This window comes from Corvus kubaryi, unplaced genomic scaffold (assembly GCF_017639235.1).
Source record: "Corvus kubaryi isolate FWS band 111438036 unplaced genomic scaffold, C.kubaryi_AGA036_p1.0 37394, whole genome shotgun sequence".
Taxonomy (NCBI): Eukaryota; Metazoa; Chordata; class Aves; order Passeriformes; family Corvidae; genus Corvus; species Corvus kubaryi.
Genome location: NW_024581133.1, coordinates 8,756,886 through 8,767,761, shown reverse-complemented (window position 1 = coordinate 8,767,761; position 10,876 = coordinate 8,756,886). Strand labels below are relative to the sequence as shown.

Here is a 10,876-nt window from a genome sequence, read left to right as displayed (position 1 = left end):
AGCCTTTGAGAGGGTAATTTGGGAATGAACACAGGTGTGAGCCACTGATAATGTTGGTTCTCCATGAGCTGAGATGTCTTCTGAGCAACAGCAAAAACTAATTGTTTGCTTGGACAAAGTTCTGCACAAAACTTCTTTTTTTGAGAAGAGTACCAATTTGGAATGAGAAATCCATTGAATTTTTTTTTCTTTTTTTTCTCCTCAAAACATTATCTAAGGAATGGCTCGATTTGGGCTTTTTAATTTAGGGGATTTTTTTTCTGTTTCTGGGTTTGAAGTGGATGCCTGTCTCAAATGTAATTACTATTTTTTTTATCTTACATTTAATGGTTTAACATTGAAATGTTTCAGACTTGCCAATTAACTACTTCAACCCAAAGTATTTTGCCTGAATTCTCAACATGCCCAAAGTCTACTCTATTTACATTTTCAGACTTGACATTTCCTTTTAACAGTGAGATTGCTAACAAAGGAAATTATGTTTTCCTCCTGTCTTTGCCAATGGACATTGCAAGCAGTGATCATTGAATCTTAAATTCACTTTTCCAACTGAAGAGCAAGTCAGTTATTTTAGCTGGTGCAATTGAAAGTCTCTCTCTTCTGTCATCCTGAAGTACTTCAAGAGATACACAAACCACTCCTGAAGAATGAGAGAGAATGATTTTGTTTTTAATAATACATGAGTTTTTCGTTACATGTTAAAGGGAGAACATCAGATTGTGGTCTCTCCTAGGCTAGTCTAAGGCCTAGGGTGCACTCAAACACAGAATTAAAGCTGTTGTAAAAACTTACTTGAATTTTGTTGTATCAGAACCTACAGCTCAAATAGATGCTGATGTCACTTTTCATTTTTACTTGTGTAAATGAAGTCTTGGCTGGCTTTCTGTAGCATCATCGCTAGATGGTATCTCTCAGGATACACTGAAAATTGAGATCAGGCCATAATAAAGTGTGTTTCTAATAACAAAAATAGATGCCTTATACATTACAGAGTGAAGTGTCTACTCTGGACAGGAGAAGTATCACCAAAATTGATCCTTAGCTAATCATCCCAGAATCAAAACTATCAGGGGTGGAAATGATGAACTGCACTGTCTGTGCTGGAAATGTTTGATACAAGCATGTTCATTAGGCATTTATTTGCTAAATTCTATTCAGTAGAAGTCATTCTGAAGAACATAAAAATTTTCTAACAACTGAATCCAAACATAACATGGTTCCCTTTTTCTCTTGAACACTCAAGACGTGCACAAATGGGACTCAGAATCTGCATGTTTCCAACTGCTGGATGCCCTATATCCCAGTGCTCAGTATTGTCAGCTGGAAAAGACATTTCACTACAAGAAAATTATTAGATTTTTTTCCTTATTATATGAGCTTTTGCTTCTAAATTGGAAATGTTGGAAAATGACCATCATTTGGTGTTGGAACTGGGGAGTACCATCTAACATGAAAATGAAACACAGGAAGGATCAAAATGAGCCAACCTTTTCTGGTAGGCTTCACTAGTAAAAAGTGTGCAAAAAAAAAAAAAATCTGATTTATTTTGAGAAGTTCTGTTCTGTCATCAATTAGCAATTTACAGCTTCAAAGGTCTAACTGGGTATCTCATACAGTGTGAGGTAGGCCGGCCTAACAACGTAATATCCCTCCCCCTTCAGACTGAGAAACCTGGTAAGGGAAATTAAAATGAGTTTCTCAAGGATAAACATTGAGTTTGCAATGGAACAGAGATTAAAACTAGGGGGCCCTTTGTCTGCCTTCAACCACCTCACTGCTTTATACATGTTTGCATGCACCCAGATCTGCAGCCACACAGACAAACAGCAGAAAGGAACAACAGAGGGAGGGAGAGTGTGAATAAGCAAACCTGCATGTCAGCACATGGACAAATAACCCAGTTCTGCACCTACAGAGGAGTTCAGGTGAAGTTGAAGCACCTCCCTCAGTAATTGCAATTAAAAGTAAAAATCCTTCTCAGTTGTCCCTGCAGCTTAATTATTTTCCCCTGCAAAATTAGAATAAAAGAGAGAAGGGATCCCTCACCCAGAGTGCTTTAGGGTGTTGGGGGCTTTCTCTCGGGGGTGGGAGCTGTGATATGCAGCTCAGGTGAGTGGTGCCTGCCAGCAGAAGAGCAGCTGAGGCTGCTGCTCTCACCTCGGAGATGCCTCCTTGGAACTACGGATGAGGCCCCAGATCTGTAGAGAGGAGCAGGACTCATGCATCTGTTTAAGATTTCCCAGGGGTCATCTCCAAGGGTTTCTTAGCTGTACCCTGATGTCAGATGGTTCTGCATCAAGGCAGTGAGGTGTCTAAAGATTGTAGTGGATGTAGCCATCTAATTTTGGGAGATAAGGAGAAAGTGATAAATGCTACACATGTGAGCATGAGATGTGGCATAACCCATCTGGCCACCTACAAACACATGTGTTGTACCCATGACAAGTTAATTGAGCATTAATCAGGATATAATCTCATACTGCTAATGCAAGTCATGATGTAATTTTACCTTTACTACTTATACAACTATGGCCATTATTATCCTGTTATAAATCGTATCACTTCAGACTGATGAATGACACCAGTTAATGTCTCTCTACCTAATTTGTTATTTCACATGGTGATGTAGCATTACTTTGATTTGGTTTTTACCCAGGGAAGCTGCCTTAGAGTTGTCTATACTGGACTTTTCCAGAACACTTGCAACAGAAGAAAAAAAGAAGTTGGTATTTGTTTTTATTAAAAAATAAAAAGGAGGAGATTTTACCAGAGACAGTTGTTTGTTTTTCTTAGGATACTTACTCCTTTCCAGTGAGCCCAGCTCTGAGCAGAACCAGAGATACTTCAAGCAGCAATAACCAAAAATGCTGACTTGGAATTTAACACACATTTGGCCGTCCCCATGTTTGATGCAAGAATAAATAATTGCACATCCACACCACTCCAACAAGATGCACATAGGCCCACTTGTTCAGTGGCAAACAATTTAGCAGTGGCTGAAGAAGAAAAATGTCTGTGCTGGAATTACACGGACTTTTTTTTTGGCTTTTGAAACTCATCTTTTTGCCTGCACACCTGTGTGTCCAACCCTTACGCCTTGAAGCTTTTAAAAGTTCTGGGTGGCGGTTGTAGAACACTTTTTTTTGGTGATAAATAGGAAAATGCAGAGAGGGGACAGAGATCTAGAATGAGTTATTTTTCTAATGTTTTCCATTAAGCAGCAGCTGCTGTTTCCAAGCTGTCAGCTCTGTTGCCACGGTGATTTTGTGCGCATGGCACAGAGCGGGGCTGGTGGGCTCAGCGCATCCACCCTCCTGCCTGGCAATGTCACTGCATCAGTGAACTCCTGGATGAGCAAACCCCTTCCTCTGACTCTGGTGGGAATCAGGCTGCAGGAGCAGAACTCCTTGCTAAGGTCATTCAGCACTGCTCTTCTACACTGGCAGAGTCTTGTCTTCTCCCTTCCCCTGAAGAGGAACATATGAAACATTTCATTTTGACATTTTAAATTTCACATACAGTTCTTGGTCTTCTCCTCAAAGGACACAACAGATAACCTAAATAAGATCTTACATATTTCAGGCAGTGGCAGCAAACACAGCCAACAAACCAAAACCAGTAATTGTCTGCACAATGCTGACCAGTGGCTTCAGTAGAACAACTTCTCCCCTAAATATTGTGCAAAGGTTAAAGAACTTTTTTGAACTACACAGAGGACAACAGAGTCGTTTTGCACAGAAAAGTGTCTACACAGAAACTAGGGGCTAATTTTGTTCCAATATTAAACTCAGTTTGCCTTTCAAAGTGCAACATTTTTCCAGTCTACAAGGTAGGACTCCAAGACAGGGAGAGCACCTTTTTCCATGGTTAGGGCATTATGAGCAATTTATGGTTTCTGAGGGTATAATGAATGCAGTAAGGAAGGTAAAACGTTCACAATTCTTTAATATACTGGTAAGAAAACCTTATCAGTTTACTGGAGAATCACAAATGGCAACAGGTCAGATCAAATTTCTCATGTGGCATAAAAATCATAAATGCAATTCCCAGGGCTACCTCAACTTTAATAAAATGAAGTCATCCATGTGTTGTTTTGTATTAATATTGCAACTAGGTTTAAGCATATATGAGCCATGGTTTTTCCTCAAGTGTTAAATCAAATTGAATCACAGGTTTTTATGAGTGATAAAATGATAATAGACCAGATCTGGTCAGCTAGGATAATAACTCGATTCAGTACTTTGGATGTAAGTGTTTAAGGTTTCCACAATAAAACTGTAATGTTATACCCTAAAGTGTGTTAATAACATTAAGTGATGTAACAGTGAAAGCGAACTGACAGAATGTAATACCCATAGGGCCGTCATAATAGAAATAATTTATAATGTAACAGCAATAAAATCTTTAATGTTATCTCAATCCAGTCCTGTCCCCAGGTCTGGGGTTTCAGATTACATGTGATTTTTTTCTATGCATTTAAGTGTTAACTTAAAATAATTAAGAAAATGGTTTTCAAAGTGGAAGAGCTTTTCAAAGTTGCTGACCTGATAATAATATTATTAACTCTTTCCTTCCTACCAAATTCCCATGTGGCCAATAACTGATATAAAAGGAGGTATATCTTTTTTGCTTCCATTTTTTTTTCCTTTCAAAAGCAATTTGCAGCAATCAAGGAATAGGTAGGACTACCATACTGCATGAAAAAGGTATCCAATCCTCACCATTCTCACATCTAAACACAAACCCAAACCACACTGTAAAAGAGTTTGAACAAAGACCCAGTAAATGTCACCACACCATAAACACAAGGTTTGTGTTTGTGGCTACTTACAAGAGAAAGGGGAAGCCAATGGGGTGTCTTCCCTCCTCACTGTGGCAAACCAAAACTTGTCCTGGAAGGGCCTGCTTGGATATTAGCAAATGCCCTTACCAGCAAAATGTTGGGATAAATTCCCTGGAGGGCCCATGGGATCTTTCACACTCAAATCTTCAAGAACAGAACTGATCAAACATCTCCAAGATGTGGACATAATGTGTTTTATCCAATCTATTAACAGAGAGGTAGATCAGAGAATCTCATGCATATGACAAAGTAATTTCCTCCATCTCATGCAGCATAAATATGTTTCCTGGAATCTCAATATGGACTGATGTTTAACATCTCTTAAAACCGTGATCTTTAGGAGATAAAGAGCTTTTTGCTTATTATTCTCTTCAAAACATATGAAAAGAACTAACCAGACAGACATGTACACAGATCTTGCAAAATGTGCGTGGAAACATAACATTTAGAAGTAAGCCAAAACCAATCTTTAATACTTAAACCAAGATTTATTTGTTTCAAGGTAAGGCATAGTTTTAGTCCTTCTTCCTGATCAAATTGCTTGCTGAGAATATTGACTGTTTCAGGCAGGAATACTAAGGGCTTTCTGTAATGTATGGCATGCCTTAGAGGAGCCAAACCAGAATAAATTCAGCATCTGAATTCTCTTGCAAACCCATCCAACTCAGGACTAATAACCTGCGCCTTTAGAAAATACTTCAGCATCAGACATACAAGATAGTTATTGTGCAATTAAGAAAAATCCTCTGACTCTCAGGTTCTCTCTGGACTCACCAGGGAATGCAGAAAAAAATAACTGGAACTGAACAGAGAAGCAGCTTATCATCTTGAAATATGCCAGGTTAATAGTCCCTTTAAAAGCAAATGTATCAGGAAAACATTAGATCCTTAGCCCTCTGTGACATAATTACACAGGCTTCTGATTAAACAGAGGCTCTCATTAAGTAAAACATTTTATTTTAGTTTCTTGTTGGTTGTTGGTATTATTGGGCTTCCTGCCCAATTCCAGCCAGGCTACCATATGAACAGTGAAAACAGCCAACATTGTTAGTACAATAACAACAACAACACTTGGCACTCACAGAATTCCCTTGATCTCAACATCTTACAGCAATTTACAGATATTACTTGGGTGCACCACGTGATGAAGTGGTGGAGCAGGTAAGATTGACCATGCTTATTTTACAGATGGATAAAGCAGGGCAGAGAGGGGTTCACCTGGCTTTTCCTGGCTGCTAGAAAGTCAGTGGTAAGATCCAGAAGTCCTGAGGAGAAAACAACTTTGAATTACTGTTTCAACAACGAATGAACTTTTTTCCTCCCTCCTTAATTGCTGTTGTTCTTTACAGGTTCCTTGTAGCAGAAGAGGACTTGTGCTGTGAAAAATCAAGAGGGGATGCAAATCATACTGAAAGGCAATTAAGCATTGTTTATTATTTGTAGTTTAAGAAAGCCTGGTACAATTTCTCTCCAAAATAGATTTGGGGTGGTATATATAAAGCAGTAAGGACCTATTTTTGGCCAGCTAAGATGTAAAGTTTGCACTGTGAGTTAAAGAAGTAAGTAACAGAAGGATGTTTTAGTCTTTAGATCACCAAATCTGGCCCTTCAAACACATATAAAGAGGCTTCTTTGCAGAGCTTCCAGTGATGGGAATGTAAGAAGAACACTTTTTCATGGGATAAGGGGTACATTTATAAATGCACAACCTCTGAGTTGCCAACAGCACTGAGCTTTTGTCCTTCCATCATCCTGATCCATCTTTGGCAAAGATATTCCTCCCCCAGTGGCTGTGAAGGGGGTTCTGGTAGACTAGAATGGATTTGTGCAGCCAAACTTACAAAAAAAGGCTCCAGTCTTCAGCCTGAGAAAGGGTGAATCAACTTTTGTCCTGCATCTGAGAACACCTCAGATGCTGAAAGCTGAGCACAGCTTACGTTTGTTCATCATGGTGTGGATGCAGGAGGAAAGTTTTGCAGAATACAGAGTTTCCCTTCACACATAGAGGGTTTAATCCCTAAGATGAATAAATATTTCTCAGTGGTGTGCTTGCTGGTAAGGAGAGTCATAGGTGATTGGCCACATTTCTGCCATAGCCAAGTAATTCTTTTTTTCTTTAGCCTAAAAGAGAGAACTTTGGTATCTTGGAGTATGAAGTGTTAACCTCCTCTTAGGCAGTGAGGTTTAGAAACAAAATCTCATGTAGTGCATATAAATATCATCTGTATCCAGATTCCACCAGTGTGGATTGTAATTGGCACTGCTGTGAATTATGTGTTACTGATACACACCAACACCCCCTGATTTGTAAGCTCAGGTGCCCCTTCCTGGCTGCAAAAATAAAACCCTAACACCTACGTGTAAACCTAATGGAGTCAGTATCAGAACAAGCTTTTAGGTCTGGGTGCATGTATTACAAGAGTAACAGAGGTGGAAACCTGCTTGTCACTTATTCAGCTGGATATGAACAACTGGCTTCAAAAGAAACTCAGGAGTGAAAGATTAAAGGGAAGATGACCATGAACTCTCCTTTCCCCAAAGAAGTTCAAAGCTTTCTGATTTAGGTTCTTATCGCACTATAAAGAGGGGAAGCAAGGAAGATAAAAATTTAAAAATAAATGATCTTTAAGAAATTATCCTCATCTGAGTGTCCTCCAATATGTCTGGTCCTCTAAGTGTTAAGTGAATTGTAACTAGATCCTAGGGAGACAGTTGCAACCTGGTTATCAGTGGCAGTAAATGGAAGATAATAGCCCCACTAGAGAGTTATGAAATGGCTTGTCTTTGAGCTGCCAAAGTGTTTAGGCTCTCTTTTATTATATTCACAGAGGTAATCCGATATGTCCTGACTTCTGTCATCTGTATGTAATGCTTATCAACTCTCTGCCAGTGATTCACCCCCTTGTCAGGGACAATTATTCCTCAAAGTGCTGAGGTTACGACTGAAGCAATATTATGACTGGAAAGAAAATATGAAAGGTGCAGCACATCACAGCGAGCAATCTTGAAGCTGACGTCAGAGTGGAGGAGAACATTGTTGATAAAAAAATAAGGCAAAACAGGAGTGTAGTACTGCTGTTCCCATAGCACTCCTGGGCTCTGCTAAGGTCATGCACACCTATGACGATGGTGATGGAGGATTTTCCCATTATTTTATTGGAGCTAGGTTTCCATACTTCCCTGGTCAGGTGTCTCTCTCAATTTCCCTTCTACGTCCCCATTTGAAGCCACTTAAAACTAAACAGGCAGAGTGTGTTCTGTCCCTCTAAATCTGCAGACAGGAGTTCAGCCCAGGAAATTAATTTTCCTCCAGAGGATCATAAAATGAAAAGCATAATCTAAGGGACAGAGGGCCCAATTTGCAGTTTTCAAGTTGCCTGAAATTACAGTAATGCCTGTGGTGAAATTCTCATCCAAGCACATTCAGACCAACCTGTTCCATCACTCTTTTAGATGGCTCAGGCAAAACTGAAGTATATTTTGATCCTGAGCTTGTGACTAGGGGAGAGCACTGGGGATGCTAGTCAGTGTCGTGGCACCATGAGGACAGCGCTGGAGAGCAGAAGGAAACCTGGGATCAGGGCACGGCCTCAGAGCACCAGAAGCTCAAGGCCATTGGGAGAGTGAGTGGCTGTGGCATTTCTTTGTCTCCTCTCATAGCAAGGGTTGACTGTGGCTTGGGAGCTTTGTCAAGGGCAGTGAGGAAAAGCAGCTGGTCAGTGAACATAATGGTGGAGACAGGGAGGCCAAAGAGGGGTGGCAGATGGTCCCAGGGGCCGTCCAGCTGACCAACAGCAGCACCTATGCCCTGCATGCACATGTGGCACCAGTCCAGGACGGGTTCTTAGGTGTCAGCCAGCACATAATTCACTGGATGGAGGGTTTCAGCCTACAGAGTAACAGAAGTGGAGGAAAACAATACCTCTCTGTGGTGTTTTGATAGTTCTTGGGCTCTACAAGTACAGTGCAAACTCTGTACTCCAGTCCATTTTGCAAACAAGGGGTTGAGAGAGGCCACTTCCCTGCTTAGAGGGTCATGTGGGTCCAATTGCAAGGTCAGGGAGGGTCCAATGTGAAGGCAAAACAAGTGGGGTTGGAGCACGGGAGGAGGGAGGAGGCACCCAGGGTTGAAAATGATGTCCCAAATCAGCTGGCTCAAATCAGAAAGTGGAGTCTCTTCTCTGGGCACAGAGATGCGTGTAAGACAGGTCTCCTGTAAGGTTTGGTGTCACCACTGGTGCTGGGACATTTGGTGCTTCCTGCCCATGCACCAACAGGAGCCCACAGGGGTCCCAAGGGTCATGAGCAGCAGGGTCAGCTGTGCTTCCGTTGGGAGGAGAACAGCCTCCAAAAGCACTGAGGAGAGGGAATGAATCACTGTGCCTTGTCTAATATATTGCAGTAATGTAATATAACAGCAATAACCCCCAGAGTACCATCTGGTGAACTTGTGACTAAACACAGCTTGTTTTGCTCAAGGCACACAAGCAGTGGACAAGTATATATTTTATTCCTCCGCTTCACCCTGCCCAAGCACAAGTGGTAGCAAAACTGTTTCTGGGAATTTTAGACCATCTACAAATCAGAGCTGCAAGCAGTTATTTCTCCCCTCTGAAACACACAGGCAGCTCGCTCTGCAGGAGGGTGCTCAGCAGCATAAACTCCTGAGTCTCAGTTATGGCCACCAAAGTAGACAGAGACCTGATCTCAGCTGTTCACTCCGTGTTTCTGATGCTGCAAAATTCCCTCTTAAAGTCCTGTGCGTAGGTGGATGTTCCAGGTGATATTTCCCAGGGATGCAGGAGGCCTGACTCACCCATGAAGAATATTGGTGACTAGTTGCTCTGACCTTGGTCAGAGTTAATCCTGCAGGAATGAAAAGGTTCAGATTTCAGTACTCACTGGAACAAAAGGGAAGAGAGGAGGAGCAGCCCCCTACTAACATAAAGACATGACCAGTGGCTCTGCCATCAGTTACAGCATTGCTTGCATTTGGCATTATATTATGAAAATACCTATTCAGAGTGGAAGATGAGATCAAAGACAACATTTCCGTAGCGATGACTTTAGCTCCACTTCACTCTTCTCCCTCTCCTCCTCCCGTCCTTCGCATTTCAAGGCTCCTGCTCTATTCATCTGCTCTGTGCCACCCCAGGTTTGTAACATCACATCAGCAGCAGCACTAATAACCCGTGATTCTTTCCCCCTATTGTGTTTGTCAGAGTCAGTAATCTGGGCACTACAGTGGCGCAGCACTGAAAAGCTACAGTGTGTTCCTATAGCAACCGACTAATCCGCAGGTGGAAGGTGATTGGGCACCTTTTGCACCGGAACAATAATTTGAAAGATCTTTTTCAGTGTGCTGTTCTGCAGCATGAGTTCATTGTATTGCAACCCACCACGAATCATTATAAGCTGTCAGGAAAATGCAGCCGCGGCCGCACAAATCACAGCGAGGAGAGACGACGTTTTCCAGCAACAAGCCCTTGAAATATTTCACGGCAGGTTAAGAGGCCAAATTGTGTATGGTGAGATATATTGTATAGGATAAAACAAAGAGCTTGTATAATAAGCCAATGCTGACAGTCTCCAAGTCAGGGAATCCCAGTGAAGTGTAAGGCTGTGCATGAATATGAGTTTTCTTGAGCTGTGGAAGGAAAACAGCCATAATAAAAGAAAGTGCTGGGCAGAGCCCCCATGTTCGACTCTTCCAAAACCAATTACTCCCACCTGGCTATTCCCATTTCTACTAAAACATCTCCTGTTACAGAAGAGAATTTAATATTCTCTAATTGAAACCTCTAATTTAAGGCATTTGCTTGCTATCCTCAAAGTCTGAAATCCTGGCCTGGACTTTCACAGGGTGATTAGATATTGCAGAATCTCAAATTTTTGGCTATCCAAAGTCAAACTAAGAAACTTTCAAGAAATAAACAACGCTTTTCTTCTAAAAGTCAGGCCTCTTTATCTTTCTCACAGTTAAGTGGTCTGAACTTGAGGTAGGGAGTGATCTTCCCTGCCCATGGCAGGGGG

At 41.4% G+C, this 10,876-nt stretch overlaps 1 long non-coding RNA gene across 8 annotated transcripts in view; it reads right to left on the bottom strand.

Annotated features, from left to right (window-relative positions):
* Nucleotides 1-646: 646 nt before the first annotated feature.
* LOC121669920 overlaps nt 647-10,876 on the bottom strand; it is a 143,685-nt gene continuing 133,455 nt past the window's right edge. For 5 of the 8 annotated variants that reach the window (XR_006017936.1, XR_006017937.1, XR_006017938.1 and 2 more), the window contains 3 exons: nt 6,062-9,709; nt 4,832-5,047; nt 647-3,467 (listed from right to left, as the gene is read on the bottom strand). This is a non-coding gene — a long non-coding RNA (uncharacterized LOC121669920). Of the gene's footprint in view, nt 3,468-4,831; nt 5,048-6,061; nt 10,491-10,876 lie in introns of all 8 variants that reach the window. The other 3 variants (XR_006017939.1, XR_006017941.1, XR_006017935.1) reach the window with 3 other exon arrangements.